The sequence below is a fragment of the Rhineura floridana genome, chromosome 4, assembly GCF_030035675.1.
Source record: "Rhineura floridana isolate rRhiFlo1 chromosome 4, rRhiFlo1.hap2, whole genome shotgun sequence".
Lineage (NCBI taxonomy): Eukaryota > Metazoa > Chordata > Lepidosauria > Squamata > Rhineuridae > Rhineura > Rhineura floridana.
In genome coordinates, this window is record NC_084483.1 from 6,017,538 (window position 1) to 6,034,985 (window position 17,448).

Genomic DNA, 17,448 nt, shown 5'->3' on the forward strand with positions numbered 1-17,448 from the left:
GTACAAAGTTGAATAATATTGATGAAAAACCCTTTGGATTTTTACATTGTCTGTCAACATCTCATCTCCTTCTTGTATCTTTAAAATAAGATTTTTTGTCGTTCTTTTCTTAATTTATATGCTAGCAATTTCCCCGGTTTATTTGCAAATTCAAAAGTCCTTTGTTTAGCAAAGTTTAATTTCCTTTCAATTTCTCTAACTGTCAACATTGACACTTGTTTCTGTAACATTTTAATTTGATTTACAATAGAAACTTTAGTTGGATTCTTTTTCAATTCTTCCTCTTTTTGTTTTATTTCTTCCAAGATTAATTGCATTTTCTGTTGTTTCTTCTTTTTTAATGCAGAGTTACATTTAATAAAATATCCCCTCATAAATGCTTTACTTGTATCCCAAACAATATTTTCATCTGTTCCTTTATGTAAATTATGTTCAAAAAACTCTTTTAATTTCTTCTTACATTCTTGCACTATTTTATCATTCTGTAATAAAGATTCATTTAGTCTCCATCTAAATCCAAGATTTTTTTTTTAAAGTCAATATCACTGGATTGTGATGCATCTTTCCTATGCTGTGTTTGTCTGAGATAAGGTACTGCTAGGGTTGCCAGGTCTCTGGTTTTCACCTGCAGACTCTGGTTTTTGGGGGTCCTCTCTGGGTCTCTGGGTGAGTTACCCTAATCTCCAGATTTGTAGCTTTCATTTTTTTAAAAAAATTAAGTTTATAGGTCATCTGGTTCAAGAGATATACACCAATGTGTCAGCCCTCCTCTGTAACGTCTGTTAGTACTAATCTATTGGTGCTAATCTGTTAGAAGTTAATACTTCTGTTAGTACTGCTCTAATCCCCACCCTTTCAGATTTTCATCCAATAAATGAAGTCAGGGTTATGATGGATGAGGGATTTGTTGACCTCCAGGCAATAGCTAAAACACATTGCAAGTTCTGAAAACAGTTCCCTTTTCCTGCTCATCTGCACATCAGAAATTCAGTAATTCTCTGTGCAGGAGACCTGAATACACTGGGACTTGCTTTTGAGTAAACATGCATAGGATTGCACTAGAACAGAAGATCATAGCAGGATCTTGGTAGGCATGCACAGTAAACAATTTCAGTTATTATAATAAAAGTGTACATGCAGGTTTTTTTAAATTACTGCAAAAATAGCTTATTATACATTTTATCTTTCAAATAATTTTTGAACAGAAATTTTAAAAAGTGAATATGTTGCAGTTTATGATGCAATTATAATGTGTTATACTTTTCTAATTATAAGGAGTCAAACAAGTTTAAATTTTCCTGGGCTATTGAAGAGGGCAATTTATTTGTCTTACTCATAGCCTGTTTTGAAAACCTTGCCAATGTGAAGCTTTAATCTTATACTTGCTTTTCTGGGAGTAAAGATGCAATACTAATCCCACATACTTGGGAGTAAACCCCATTGAATTCAGTTGAACTTACATTTGAGTAGATATGGTTAGGGTTGTGCTGTAAATCAGTGAGACGTTTGAGTGAACATAGCAAAGGATTGTATTGTAAACCTTTCTCTGCCCCTCTGATCCTTCTTCTTCTTTTAAATAAAAAGCAATTAGACAGGGCTTACTTAGGTGTCACTGTTTTTATTTGGTAGGACACTAGTACTGATTTTTTAAAAAAGTTCTGCAATGACCAACTGGTTTTGACAATAAACCATTATATGTGGTGTATGTATTTTTACATCTCCAATGTGTGTGTGTAACTGTGTGAGGTAGGGTTGGCAACCAAGGCAGCTCACAACAAAAAATAAATGCATTTAAAATTCAGTAACCATAAAACAAGTATAAAACAGTTGCAAAACAGCTTAAAGTGGCATGATTTTGAATTTCAGGTTGGGTGAGTGAGGTTCCTTTTCACTTAAGGTTGCAGTCCTGTGCATGTTTCCCTGTTTGAGTAAGCCCCATTGAATGCATTGGGACTTGTTTCTTAGTAAACATGCATAGGTTTGCACTATAAATACTTTTACAGGTTGTGTAAATAATAAAAATCTTTGACATTCATGCTTATACAAATATTTCTTCATACTATGTCTTGATATGTGTCTGATTTCACACTATGGTTGTACATTACTACTTCCTCTACATTTTAAGTGTGCCCTTCTTCCTTGGTGCGGTCATGGTCCCCCTCTGTTGTTTTCACCCTAAGGGACAGATTAGACTGAGACATGGTGAGTAGCCCATGGTCACCCTGTAGCGGATTTCCACTTTAAAAATTAATATGATTTATATGCAGGCAAAGTTTATGAAGTAATGCAGATCCACATAATATATTAATGCACATCCAACTCACATTTAAAGTGCATGACTTTCCCCAAAGTATCCTGGAAAGTGTAGTTTCCCCCTCACTGTTATAGTTCCCACCACCCTTAACAAACTACAATTCCCATGATTCTGTGGTAGTATGCATGTGCTTCAAATGTATGTTTAAATGATGTGGATCTGTCTTAGGTATGCTATGCATTCATTAGTGAATTGAAAAGAACAATTCTAAAAGATACTTTTTTAAACAGGGAAAGGGCTGTAGCTCAGTGGTGGGGCACATGCTTTGCATGCAAAGGTCCTAAATTCAATTTCTGGAAAAGACTATTGCCTGGAGAATCAGTGCTAGTCCATGTCACCAGTACTGAGCTAGATGGTACCAAATGACCTGAGTTGGTATAAGGCAGATTGCTTTGTTCCTAAAAGTGGGAAGAGACCAAAGGGCCACCGTGATGTTACTTACAACATTTATATACTGCTTTATTGTTAAAAAAACAACCCCTCAAAGTGGTTTACAGAAGGAATTAAAAGAATAAAATGATTGGCAACAAGCGTTAAGAACAGGTGTTTAAAAACATTCAAAATAATAAAACCAACAATGAGTTAAAAACAGATAAAAAGCATAATAGCTTCTACATGTAGGGTTGCCTAAATAAAAATGTTTTTAGCAGGGGTCGAAAAGAGTACAAGGAAGGTGCCTACCTAATGTCAATAAGTAGGGAGTTCCAAAGCGTAGGTACTGCCACACTAAAGGATTGATTTCTTACAAGAGCAGAACAAGTACTATGTGGCACCCGTAACATGGAAAGCACACCTTGAACTTGGCCTGGTAGCAAATCAGCAACCAGAGCAGATGTCAGCTGAGAGGTATTATGTGCTGATAGGGTCTCACTCATGTCAGCAATTGTGCCACAGCATTCTGCACTAACTGCAGCCTCCAGGTCAGATTGTGCTGCATGAGGATTTTGTGACCTGGGCTGACTGGCTGCCAGATTATTTTAGTTTTGGTCTTTGGTTAGGAACCCTGACTGGTTGTGGGATGCTGCATTTTCTGCTTACTGATTGGAATCTTGTTGTAGCTGGTATGGCATTGCGTTTAGGAAGTCATCACTGTCTTTTTCTTTTTCTATTTGCATTTTATTTACCTCTGACCTCACTCCCTTACATCTATAGAAGCAACAACAGTGGTTCCATGCACTCAGCTCAACCCCCTTAAACCTACTGATGATGCACCTTGTTGGTTGCATGATGGTTTGTTTCTTGCCCAATAGTGGTAAAAGAAAATTCACATACTGGGAAGTGTGGCTTCAGTTACTGTTGTTTCTAAGCTACTGTCTGTGAAGGTAGACCAAACCATTTGTACTTTCTCTCTGTCAGTTATTACTCACTGGAATTGGGTTGGCTGTCAAAGTGAATTTATAGCAGCTCACATGGTAGGCAGGAAAGGGTAAAAAATCTTCTTACTCTTACTCATTTCTCAATCCTCTCTCTGCAGTAAAGGGTCAAGTCTGTAAAGACATTTGGAGCAGCCACATTAAAAGGCAGGGGCCAGGCATTCCAGGCAGGGGGTTGCCAACCCTGCTTAGGTATCAATATCTTTGCAGACAATCTGTAGTCAAGCCTTACCAACAGCACCATCCAAACCCTATCTACTCAGAAGTAAATCCTGTTCTATGGGGTTTAGTCCCTTAGCGTGTTTAGAATTGGAGCCTTCAAGGGCATCCATCTTTACTCCTGAGTGCTCCCATTTAACATCTCCATGACACTAGGCTCCCTTCTTCCTAGAATAGTCTTCTGGTGACTGGCCTGGCCTGAGGGCACTTATGCCCTTCCTCCCAGAAACAAGTAAGCTATATTAAATGTTTCCTACCCAGGTTCCCGAAGCGGATGAGAAGGAATGATCCCGTAACTTCATCTGTTCCTGGGAACACCTTCATTAGCTAAATTAAGATTTCCAATCAGAAGTTTTTTGTTTGTTTGAGTGGTATGCTCCAAGCAACTTTGGTTGATGCTTAAGGTATTATGCTTGATGACATCACTAGGGCCTCCCCCGTTACATCACTGGGGCCTGCCCCTGAAATCTCAGGGTATCCAGAGTGGTTTAACACTCAGTCCCACTTCTCTGGGAACTCTGAGAATGGTAGCTCCATGATGGGAATAGGGGTCTCCTAACAACTCTCAGCGCCCTTCACAAACTATACATCCTAGGATTCTTTGGAGGAAGCCACGGCTGTTTAAAGTGGAATAATAGTGGAGTAAATGTACAGTGTGAATGTTGCCATAGAGAAGTTTTTATTGTTGTTGTTCAAGACTGTGTAATTGCTACCATTAACTATCAAAAATACATTAAGATCACAAATACAGACTTCTAGACAACATAAAGATAAATCAGAAACAAAGAAACAAAAACCAAATAGGCAGTATCTGGCTACCAGTCATCCATACACATTTGTTTTTGCCAGACACAATCGTGTTTCAAGCTGGGTATGTAGTACAAAATGCATGGGAACATGCTAAAGGGTGAAGCTATTTTCTATGCAGCAGAATTTTCATCTAGCTCAAACACATTCCATTCCTTTAATTTGCATCTTAATCATTAAAAAAGGGGTCCCTGCCTTTATCTTTGGCATGGTACTATTTTGTTTAATTGCTTTGTACTTGGCTAAAGGTATCTGCTTGGGGCACTCTATAAAGTGGAGCATATATGTTGCTTGGTTTCTTTGGTCCATAGATGATCCCTCTTCAGTGCTGGGATATTAGCCTATTTGACCTTCTGGCCATTCCAAAGTTGTGATCCTGAAATAGTTCAGAATGTTACAGTGAGGCAAAGAAAGAAGAGATGACTGTGAAATGCACTTCTGCCTTTTCCTGTTTTGCTGTAACAAATGAAGTGGAACTCACTGATCACACAGATCTCAGTCAAGACCATCTGGGGCTCTTAGATTCACCATGGGTGAGATCCTTGTGTTTCTAATTTGCACATTAATACAGGAGGGGAGAGTGAAAGCAAGACTTGCTTGCACATCTGCTTTGTGTGGTATTTCTATTTAACATATGAACTTGCTCAGAGTTTACGTGTCTTTCATTCTATACCCCTTTTAAGGGTTAAGAAGAGCACTCTACTGGTTGTGTGACACATTTAGAGAGCACAGCTGTTAGGTGGACACCAAATTCTATTGACATGAATCACAGTAACCGTGTTAGCTAAATATAGCAGTATCCTGGGGTAGCCTACTTCTGTTTTCTCTTATAATAACTTTGGCAGTTGTTAAATGGAAGTATTGAAACTTTTTAAAAAAGGATCAAGTTCATAGTTTCCCTTACAGCCTATTCACAAATACTTTTTTAAAAAGTGTAATCAAATAGATTTGGGTTTCATCACAGGGCCATACATTTGAATTAATATGTGACAGTAGCATTTCTTGTCTACACAGCTGCAATCCTATGAGGGGCCCAACAATCCAAAAATTATGGGTGGTATTCAATGCTAGTCCTACCCACAGTACACCCACTGAAATTAATAGGCAGGACTATCTTAGGTTCAGCAATTTCAATGGATTTTCTCTGAGTAGAATGTAGATGAATACAACCCAATGTATAGAGTCACTTCATATAGTCTGATCCACACTCTAACTAATGTCCATTTAGTCCACAATCTAATCAAATCATTTAAAGTATTGAAAACTCATCTCGAGTGTTCAGAGTTTTTATTGCCAGTCTTACCTATCTTCTACAAACAGATATTAGATGCACCCATCCCCTCCTTCTCTACTTATGGCAAGAATGTGAAAAGATCAACGCATCTCTTGGTTTACATTTCTACCTATGCTGTAAATTCTCTAGCCAAGGGGAAAAGACAATATTTAACCTCTTTTTTAACGTGTCTCCCATTTCCATTTCAGGCAATCTCAGCACACTGGAAGAAAATAAAATAAACGTGTATGGATTGATTTAAGAAACATTAAACTGAGGACTGCTTCCCATGGGAATGATTTTCACCCAAACATTGGGAATAAGTTCTATGCATTTCTCTGAATATTGCTTCCTTCTAAGGAGCTTAGGATGACTGAGTTGTCTCAGTGGCAGCAGAGTTCTGTTTTGGACTGCATGACGTGAGGTTGCCGCTCAAATTTTACCTGAAGCAATATTTGAATATTTAGGGGTTCCTTGTGGCACAGAGTGGTCAGCGGCGGTAACGCAGCCAAAGCTCTGCTCACGGCCGGAGTTCGATTCCGACGGAAGGAGGAAGTCGAATCTCCGGTAAAAGGGGTCGAGGTCCACTCAGCCTTCCATCCATCCGTGGTCGGTAAAATGAGTACCCAGCATACGCTGGGGGGTAAAGAAAGGCCGGGGAAGGAACTGGCAATCCCACCCCATATATACGTTCTGCCTAGTAAACGTCGCAAGACATCACCCTAAGAGTCGGAAACGACTCGCACTACAAGTGCGGAGACACCTTTACCTTTACCTTTTTTCTCAGACCAAATACCCAAGGAATGTAAAGGAAAGCCAGAAGAATACTGATAACAGGCAACACTGGCATCACTACAGCTTACCTAGATGGCACTGGGTCAGAACAGGGCAGCAGTCAGGTCAGGGCTGTGCGAACGCACCAGTGGAAGGCTTGGCTTGGCTCTGCTGGTGTATCTGCACAGCTCCAACCTTACCGCCACCTTGCCCGTTCCCAGCACCATTCAGTTAAGCTGTAGTGACCCTAGTGTTGGGAGGGCAACTCTGTGGCTCTGCTCCACACCAGTCACTACTGAAGAATACCCTCCAGAAGGAGATAAAACTAGCACCAACACTGTGTTATTTTTGGTGCCAGGTCACAACATTTTTATTTGCTGAAGTTTTTTTTAAAAACTTATTCTTGCCTTAGTTGGTTGAAGAGTTTTAGTTTATTGTGGGGAATTAAAAGGGTAGGTGGGTCTAGCTATCTGGCGTAACTTAGATGGACAGACAAATAAATAAAAATACGGGGGTTCAGGACAGGTATCAGTGGGCAGTGGACTCTGCTAAGGTGTTGGAGCCCTGGCAGCTGCCCAAAGTTGCCAGGTGCATATGCTGGTCCAGAGCAGCCCCTTTACTCACTCTTGAATTGACACAGAGATGCAGCAACATTAAACCACCTTCAGAGGAGACTGCCTCTGAAGTTTCTGATCCAGGCTTTCTCTTGTCTAGTCAAGAGATACACCCAGATTAATATCTTATAGAGATGGGAGGGGGCAAAGGCGCCTTTTAAAGTGAATAATGCTTAGTGTAAGAATGTATACATCCAATTTTAACTTAGGAAAAAAATGTCCCTCAGCTATCAGACTCATGGGAAACAGTGGACTAGTAACTAATATATACACCAGAGCAGAAAAAAGGGAACAGAATGTTGTTACTAATTCCTTACCAACGTGAGTAATCTTATTACCAGTATTTGCAGGGATTCTTTGTGCAATTTACTTGGTTTTATTCAGTTTAACACGTCCCCACTTTGGCGCCCTCCAAGACAATATACTATATGACACCTTTTGAAATCGTGCAACAATTGTAGAGTCTTTGATTTGACATGTAAATAAAAATAGCTCCATTTGCTACCAATAGGAGACTTTGAAAGATAAATTAGAATTCCTTGTCCTAATTTTCCCATTGACGAGTCTTAAAGGCAAAGTTAAGACAAAATTCTTGAGCCAGCAGACTTGCTTCTACAAGTACAAAGGAATTTAAACAGTGGCCCGAGGAAGAAATGGATTTAACTGTCAGTCACATGGAAGGAATTTGGAAAAGAAATACTGATGCTTTGTCAAATGGTGAGATTCAAGTGTAGTGACATGTCACTGACCCTGGTGCCAAGCACCTTGAGATGAATAGGGAAGATGCTTACAGCTGGCACAGCTGCTAAAAGGTGTTCACAGCCCTGGTTTTAATTACATGTATTTATACAGTTTTAAAAGTCCTAAGTGCATTATACCCTGTAGTGAGCAACAATTTTGAGCATTTATGAGATTCAAGCAATTAAGAGTCTAAACTTTCAAATGTTTCCAGATGGCACACTGATTAACAATTGTATGAATTTAATATTTGTTTAAATGCACTGTGCTGTAAAAAAAATTTCTTAATAGTAGCTGAACATATTTGCTGCAAATCTTCACAGACAGTAACTTGTCTCATCGCCTGGAGAGGTGGAAATCTCATTAGCTGATTATACAGATCAAAAGCAGTAGAAGAACAAAGTAAAAAGACTTCTTCAAAAACTCTCTCTTTTCTCAGCAAATTATTCTGGCTTGTCATTGGCCAGTATCCCCATCCTAATTCCAGGCTGCCCTTTGTTGCTTTCCATCCATTTCTTCCTAGTAACATCAAGTTTTATTCAATTCGTTATGTGATGACTTCACACTACATTTCCCAACCCTGCCACCCACAGCCTATAATCTGAGGCAGTGTCAGGGAAATGTAGAGCACAATGGCTTCATGTCACAGGGCATGTGTATAATTAGATGCTACAGAGAAGAGAGGAAAAAATATGGAGCATTGGAGGCTCTTGCTCCATATTTTTTTAATTTCATACTAGGGGCTCCACCCCACTTGCTTCACCCACCAACCCCACCTGCTGTCACTAGCGCACACACACACACAGGTCACCAGTGCTCCCCCTCCCTCCCTCCCTCCATGGGTCACCAGCTCTCTCCCCTTCCCCCACAGGTCACCAGTGCTCTCCCTCCCTCCTCCATAGGTCGCCAGTGCTCCCAACTCCCTCCCCACATGTGGGACACCAGCACTACCCCTCCCTGCTTCCCCCTTGAGTCACCAGCACTATCCCTCCCTCCCCATGGGTTACCAGCCCACCCTCCTGCTTCCCTCCCCTGGGTCTCTCTCCCTCCCCCCTCCCAACCAACCAAACCACCAAGGGCCAGGGCCAGCCACAAATAGGTGCCTCACTCACCTCCGCCCCGCTTGCTTACCTTCTCACCACTGGCGCCACTGCCACTGGGCAACTCTCACATGCGCTGCCACCACCACCATCACTGGGTTCCTTGTGCAACTCACATGTGCTGCTGCCACCAAGTGACTCATGCGGCTGCCACCACCACCAGGCAACTCATGTACCACCACCACTGGGCAACTCATGTGCCTTGCATTCCACCAAGTGCCTTGAGCAAGGGGTGGTGTTGTCACCACCACCGCCCTGTCCCATCTCACAGTGTCATACTACACATGAAAACTTATACACAGACATGTAGCATGATGCTTATCAAAATATTATTTAGGAAGATATGCGCATTACAAAAAGTTACAGCTTTCCAGAGTTTATAAGTTCCAATAAGGAGTAAAAGGTATCAATTTCCTCACTATATGTATTGAGACAAATATGGCACATCTTCAGTCAATATGTTCATCTCAGCAATTAACAGGGCTTTAATTAAACATTTCATAACACTTTGGGTCAGTCTGACTTCCAGTGACATAGCCAGACAATAATAACTGTGTTACAGATGATTCAGGATTAAATTAATCATCCACTGATAATCAACTTCTCAAAGATTTTAAAAGGTAAAATTAGAGTTAACTTACTTAAAAGTAAGATTACAGGTTCAAATGCAATTATTCGGAATGTTAACCTGGGAATTTGCTTCCAAGCAGCACAATGTGTTAAAAAAACAAGTTATCTGTTATGTATACACTTAATGCCTTGTTCCTACAATTTATTGCATTAGCTGGACTGCAGGTTGCAAAGGGAGAGGTCCAACCATGTAGCTCTGGGAGTGGATCATTTTGATAGGCCCACAATTCCTGTATAGGTTAAGGTTTCTCACAATATGCATTTTTCCAAGAGATGATACATGCTCATGACAATAAGACAGGCACTAAACCAGGAATAGCCAATATGTTACCTCCAGATGTTGTGGGACTCCAACTCCCATTGGTCCCAGCCAGCATGGAGTTCTAGTCCAACAACATTAGCTACTCCTGCATTAGATGCACCCCTGCATGCACACCACAAGAATCCTAGCTGGTCCAAAATGACAACTCTAGAATGAAACCTCCTACATGCATTGGGTCAATGACATAGTAGGCTGTATTCAGACATGAGGTTTATTGCGACAGTTCGCCTGATTATAATTATAATACTGCTGTCCTGTTGTATAATGGAACTGTGGCTTTTCATAGAATCATAGAATAGTAGAGTTGGAAGGGGCCTACAAGGGCATCGAGTCCAACTCCCTGCTCAATGCAGGAATCCAAATCAAAGCATTCCCTACAGATGCCTGTCCATCTGCCTCTTGAATGCCTCCAGTGTTGGACAGCCCACTACCTCTCTAGGTACTTGGTTCCATTGTCGTATGACTCCAACAGGAAGTTTTTGACCGATATACCACCATGTCATGCTAAATTTCATTCACACCAGTGGCCGTGGTGTGACACAACAATGAATGTCATTGGACATGTTGCTACTCCCGCACTTTCTGCACATGCACACTTCTGTTCCCCCATGATTCCTCCATGAAAATGGTAGAAAAGGACTGAATCCTGGTATACCACCCCAAATTTTGTCACTTAATTCCCTCAATTTTATGGGTTAATGGGGTTAGAAATGGATCTTTTCTGAAAGTGATTAACATGGAAATGAGCAATAAAGTTCCACTATATTCTGCTAGATTTCCAGATGTGACTTTTATGTCATGTGAAAGATCAAATAAAATGTGGAAATTATCAGGAAAGGAAATGTTGGGAAAACAGCATAAACTACCATCTGAATGCAACTATAGAAGGAGCTCATGGTTGTCATGGTGATCATGAATTTCTAAGTCCTGCTAAGGTTTTCTCTGCTGAGGGAGTAGCAACAGGTTCTGCAATTAAATTAGGTTATGGGAGATCACCTTCAACTTGGAGACCACCTTGGTGAACTCAGCCAGGGAGCTGAGTTAGGCAACCCGGTTGGTGATACACTGACAGACCACACAGTTTCTTTGAAATTCCTGAAATCAAGAACGCAGTTGGTACCAGGCAAAGGAGATTATTTTTGCAGATTATGGCAACCCTTCATCCACATCATTCATTCCTGGAATGGTTCACCAGCAAATATCCCACCACAGATGTAATGTTTTCGTGTATGTTTTGATTTGCTGTGTTATGATCAGTGATTACAACATCATACTTACTCACTGCCATTGACTGCACATCCAGCATTTTATAGTCACGTCTAGAAAATGGCCAAGATGTCTGCTACTACCACTTTTCACAATATCTCTCCCTTACCATTACTGGGGATTATAGAATGCCTGTGTTTTGGATTACAAAAACAATCTGGTGTGCAGACAAACCTTTAGGATGAATAAATGAACCATGAGTAGAACCAAGTGTTAAAACCTGATACCAAGAAAAATTACAACCCTGTGTCACCTAAACTCACCTTTGAAAGAGTAAAAACAATACTTGTATGTCAGGAATGTGGAGGTCTTAAGAAGCACCAGTGATATTTGAATCTTTTGTTATTTTCTAACCATTTGCTTTCCTTTCAGCTTGTTACGAGTTTTGCTTTTGGGGCAGTCAGCACAGAAGGGTGAGCTTGTTAGTTTTATTACCTTTCACTTAGGAAATAGCATAAAGATGGAATGATAGATCAGGGCTTCTTTTCCTGCAGTGTCAATTATTTATATGGAATAAAATCTACCTAGTAAAATGAAATTGCTTCATTCCTAAAGGGCACAAGATAAAGTTTTTCTTTTGTGGGGGGTGGGGGAAGGGTTCCTTATGAAAAATGTCATAAATATTTAAATGTAAATAATAAAATCTTTTACATGCATTAAATAAACATGAGTTGGATATTACATGCACTACAGCCAGGGTGGTAAACCTGGCAGAGTTAGTTTCAAAGATCAGATCAGCTGCAGACTCAGTTTGGACTTAATTACTTCCAGAGTTAATCAGTGTTCAGCCTTTGTATCTATTTGCAGTTCCAGTACTAGACTCTTGAATATGTGAAGGAATCATGAATGAAAGAAAGAAGTCCTAAGCATGTGCAGAGTACATTCCTGCATGCAGAGGTGTTTTGTGACAGTACTCACAAGTTCCCGCACCTCTTTTTTTTCTGCCCATGCCAGACTGGCACTCATGGTACTTTTTTCAAGATATGAGTTCCAGGACCTCAGGGTTTTTTTAATCAAAAAAGCATTGCCTGGATGTAATCCATTTCTGCTGAAAGATAAGCAATGTTGCCTGTCCTCTTCTGTTCATGTGGCAACTCCACAAACAGCAGCTGGAGGAAGGTACTGCTGAGCTGCTGTCATCCCAGTGAATGGGAAGGGTGAGGTGAAATGGGTGTGCATTAAATTTGAAATCTCTTACTGCAAATTACAGATTACAGCAGCAGGATGCATATAGCTCAATACAAGAATTTCTGCATACTCACTTGCCAAACAGATGGTGCCTAACTAAATACAGATGATGGTTACAGACACACTTGCAGTTATACTGGTTTCAGTGCATCTCCACCTCTGTGTTGTGAATCTGGGGACAGATTATGTCAGTCAAACTCTGCCCCTTTTTACTCAAAATCTGGGATTTTGGAGATCGAATGTGGTTTCCCTTCCAGCCAACTTCACACCAACTTCAAAACTGTTTGGTCCATTAACCCATTATGAGGTGTGTCCAGTGCAAATGCTTTGCTGTGGGTGGTCCTAAAATGTCTGACATCAGCAGTGGGGCTGGGTGTACTTCAAACAATAAAGATGTGCACAGCTGAGTGCAGATTTATTTCAGACTGGATCCAGACAAAATGGTCTCACTGCTTTTTAAGGAAGAAGTTTGCATCCTCTTCTCCCAGGCGTTTTAGCATGTGTTTTTAAATTGTTTTTTTTTTTAAAAAGTGTTTTAAAATTTATATATTTGTTTTTAATGTTTTTAATTGTTGTAAACTGCCCAGAGAGCTTATTTATGTAATAAATAATAATAATAATGTCCAAAATGTTTAGATGGTGAGGAGCAGGTATGAGAAACACACACAGGACTCAGGAACAGAACAGGGCAAAGGCTATAGATTCCAAGCCTGTGTGAACCTGAATGGTGAATACTATTAATGTGGACTGAAAGCAAGCAAACTCAAGATGTGGTGGTGCCAACCCAAGTGGTGACTTTTCCTAAACTTTACAGCCAGCAGGGTAGCCTGTGATTACTTTCCTTCTCTCCTGGCTGTAATGTTCAGAATAATTTTTTGGGCCATAGCATCATGAGTTTCCCTGTCCTCGGTCCATATTAATGACGTCTGTAAGTGGTGTAATGTATAGACTAGCTCAGAAGCTTCTCTATTTTCTCGCCCTTTGTTAGCCTTCTGCAGCATAGGAATAATAAGGATCTACAATGGGACATGGCTTGAGAACTGACTGAAATGGCCACCTAATAGGCCCTGTGAGGGGCCAAAAGGCATGAAACAAATACATTAATAAGCAAACCAACAAAACAATACATTAGTTTGAAAATGGAAATGGACTGCCTTCAAGTCAATTCTGACGTATGGCGACCTTGTGAACAGGGCTTTCGTGGTAAGCGGTATTCAGAGGTGGTTTACCATTGCCTTCCTCTGAGACTGAGAGGCAGTGACTGGCCCAAGGTCACCCAGTGAGCTTCGTGGCTGTGTGGGGATTTGAACCCTGAGCTCCCAGGTTTTAGTCCAGCACCTTAACCACTACACCACACTGGCTCTCTATACATTAGTTCCCTTAAGAATATTGCTACCAATATTAATACAGCTATGGATTCTAATCATCACCACTCATCTATTTATCCGTTTTTGACAGTATGATTTCCAAACAAGTTCTGGTTGAACTGGGCTGTTTCTTCCTTATAATGTTTTTATTACCTCCTCGGTTTCCTAACATTTGTCCACAACCCAAGTGGAAGGGCCCTTGCGTACTATCTCTATACTACTTCTCTAATGTGTTATAATGAAACACCTGTGGTAAATGTTTTGCTGATCCTCAGTGAAAATCTGCAAAGTGCTCAATAGCCCATAACATTCTCCACCTCTTACTTAGGAAGGCGGTCTGATGCTTGAATTCAGATATACCAATTTTTTTAAAAAAAGCAAAGCAAGGAGATAGTACTTCAAGGGTGCTTTTAGATGTGCTAAACCATTTTAGGCTTTCTTTCTTTCTTTCTTTCTTTCTTTCTTTCTTTCTTTCACATGAACTTATTAAAGAACCAATATTGAGATTTTGGAAACCATTGTTTGGAAAAAAAAAACCCTTCTAATTGAGTTTCAAAGAAATACATATGTTAAAATGGATGCATTTGCAGTTTTCATGCAAAGGTTTGAAGATGTATAAGTTTACATTAACTGGTTGAAATTTTTATTTTTGTAATTTGATTTGAAAGTATTTGATTTTATTTAAAATAAAAAAACCAGTGTACTGGTTCTGTCTGTATATATTCTTGAGAAAGAATATATCATCTGAGAATCTCTTCAATAAGCATCTATTAAAAAGAAAAAAAAGACATCGCTTCCCCTTTTATTTTCTGTGTTCTTCCAGCATCAGCTTCTGCCCTGAGAATGTCTTTGAGCAGAGGGCCATAAAAAGTGAAAAATTTAACACAAAATGCAAACTCAAGAAAATTTGTCTCAGGCCTGTTTGTAATCAATATATATTCAATTTCTAACAGCTGGATGTTTGCAAAATAAGTGATAATACTGGGTGGCCTTAATATTCTGTACAAAGTCTACAAATAATCCTTAAAGTATCACATTTTCCCAATGAGTATTTAAATACTTACACAAAACATTTAAAATGTTGAAGGAAAGCATGTGCTAATATTAAACACAACTTACACTTATTTCAGGTTAATTATTGTTAAGATGAGTGCCAGATAGGAAAAGTGCTTATTAAACATTAGCTCAGTGAGGAAGGCTCTGCAATGAAAGGAAACATTGTTTTCTTGCTTAAAAGGAAACAGTTTACAGCTGTAGTCAGCAGCTATTGTGTACACACTTACATGCGAGTCCCATTATTAGTCACCGGAAGAACACATTGGAAGATCAACTTGCATTCCTTCAAGGTGCTAAAGTCAAGTGCAATTTCTTTCTCTATAGCACAAGTGATGGGTGAGATTCTGACATGCATTGTCTAAACCTCTCTGTGAAAAGAGACTGACTGGCTGTAACAGCTTTATGGCACTAGATGATAAAAGCATCTGTAATCCAGAAACTAATTCCAAATGACAGATTTTTTCATGCATGGAAAGAAAATGATATACATACAGGTCTTTGAACAAAGAGCATTTTCAAGCTTTTCTGATATTAATAGAAAAAATCAGTATTGAAACATGTTTATTATGAGAGCTCTCCAGTTGTTTGGTCTGGCCTATCTTTGTAAAAAATGAGGTGCTGGTACCTATACCTTGGTAAAAGTGCTGTGGGTACCAGCACAAAATGGCTGCCCATGGCAGCCAAAAAAGAGGTGCTGGTACTCCATACAGATGAATTCTATCACACACACACACAGAGCCCTGGAGCCCCCTCCTTATATATAAAACACTGGGGCAGAGTGGAGAAAATAGCCATATTCCACCTGCAGGCATTTACACAGACCTTGCAATGATGGTTAGAGGGCAGAATGTGTGGGGCCCTGGCGTCTACCCCTTTTGCCCCCATGTCCCTCCTATGGATTATACCTTTCGGCACCTAGGCTACAGAGCGTGGTAGAGACAACATTGGCAGCTCCAGGTGTGACTCATATCCACATCTCATGAGTTCATGGCCTAGCCTTTTTCCATGATCCTACATGCTAGCTCATAATATTGCTTCCATTCTTCCTTGAGAATTTTTTTAGGTCCACCTCTGTTCTATTCTTGAGCACATGCTTCTGCCTTGTGTGTGGGAGAAGTGGACCCATGGACCGGATAGGGTGGCATTATCATTGCATTCCTGCTGTTGCCATATGTTGATAGTATGGGTAATGTAAGGACATAATTTGTGTGCTACATTGTGATGAGTGAGTGATGGCAGAGTTGCCAGGGATCCGTGAATGGCTGTCAATGCTACTACATAGTTTTTCATGGCTGATATCATTACGCTGTTGTTTTTGCTGTTGGGAATGCACAGGGCCATGACTATATACATTATACTGGTACTAGTTATGGTGCACTAGTTGCCTGGCATAGTGCGTGATAGGACTGGGCTTCCCAAGTAGTTTTTCTTAATGAAGACATGAATTAGAAGATGGAAAATAATCTGTTGTGCTGTATGTAAAATGAGAAAAAGCATAAATAATGCTTTCCCTTATTTGTGCATGTTATATTTGCTATTGTCATGAATGGGCTTAACCACCCCTCATGGGCCCTGCATTCTACAATGCTTAATTCTAGTCTCCCCTTGAAATGACATACCAACTCCCATTCATTCACTTACATGTGGGAAAAAGAGAGAATAACATCTGGTTTCCGTCATTTATTAATTACCTGATCATCCTTATCTTCATATTGGCACAATCCAGGTGATATTACAAGATATTACTCGACTGGAAAGCCTGCAGGCATGGCATATCAAGTTTTTTAAATTTTTGTACAGTGCCTGGATTTTTTTTAAATAGATGCTTAAGATTTGGATTGAACATGAAACGTGTCTACAGAGACGTGTTTGAGTTTGAGTGAACTCAGTAAGATTTTTAAGTACTTCTTTTGTTATCTGTGGTGCAACAAGGGATGGAAAGATTTGTCAGTTATCTTGGTTTCTCATTTATCCAGTCTTAAATTCAGTTCTCCACAGTTCTGCAGCAATTTGTGAATTTTTAAATTAAAAATCCTCATTTTAGTGCAAATTTCTTCTAATAAATACATTTTGTAGGCAGTTTCGACTACACATTTGTGCCAGTATTTTCTCATTTTATAATACATTTCTCTGTGTTATTTTTACTCATATATTAATTTTTATGCACACTTTCCCCTAACATAAACATTGTTTGGTTGGCAAACTGCATGGCAAAATTTGAATAATTGCAAATTTCGAAGGATGGCTGTTCTCACACTGCTTCGGAAAGTGTGAATTTTGTAGATTTGGCTTGAAATGCAATCTGAATCTAATTTCTCACCCATCCTTAGGTGTATGTGGTAATTATTCCCAGCTACTGAAAGAACTGAAATAGTCTGGATTACCACATTCTAGTGAATGCACAAGG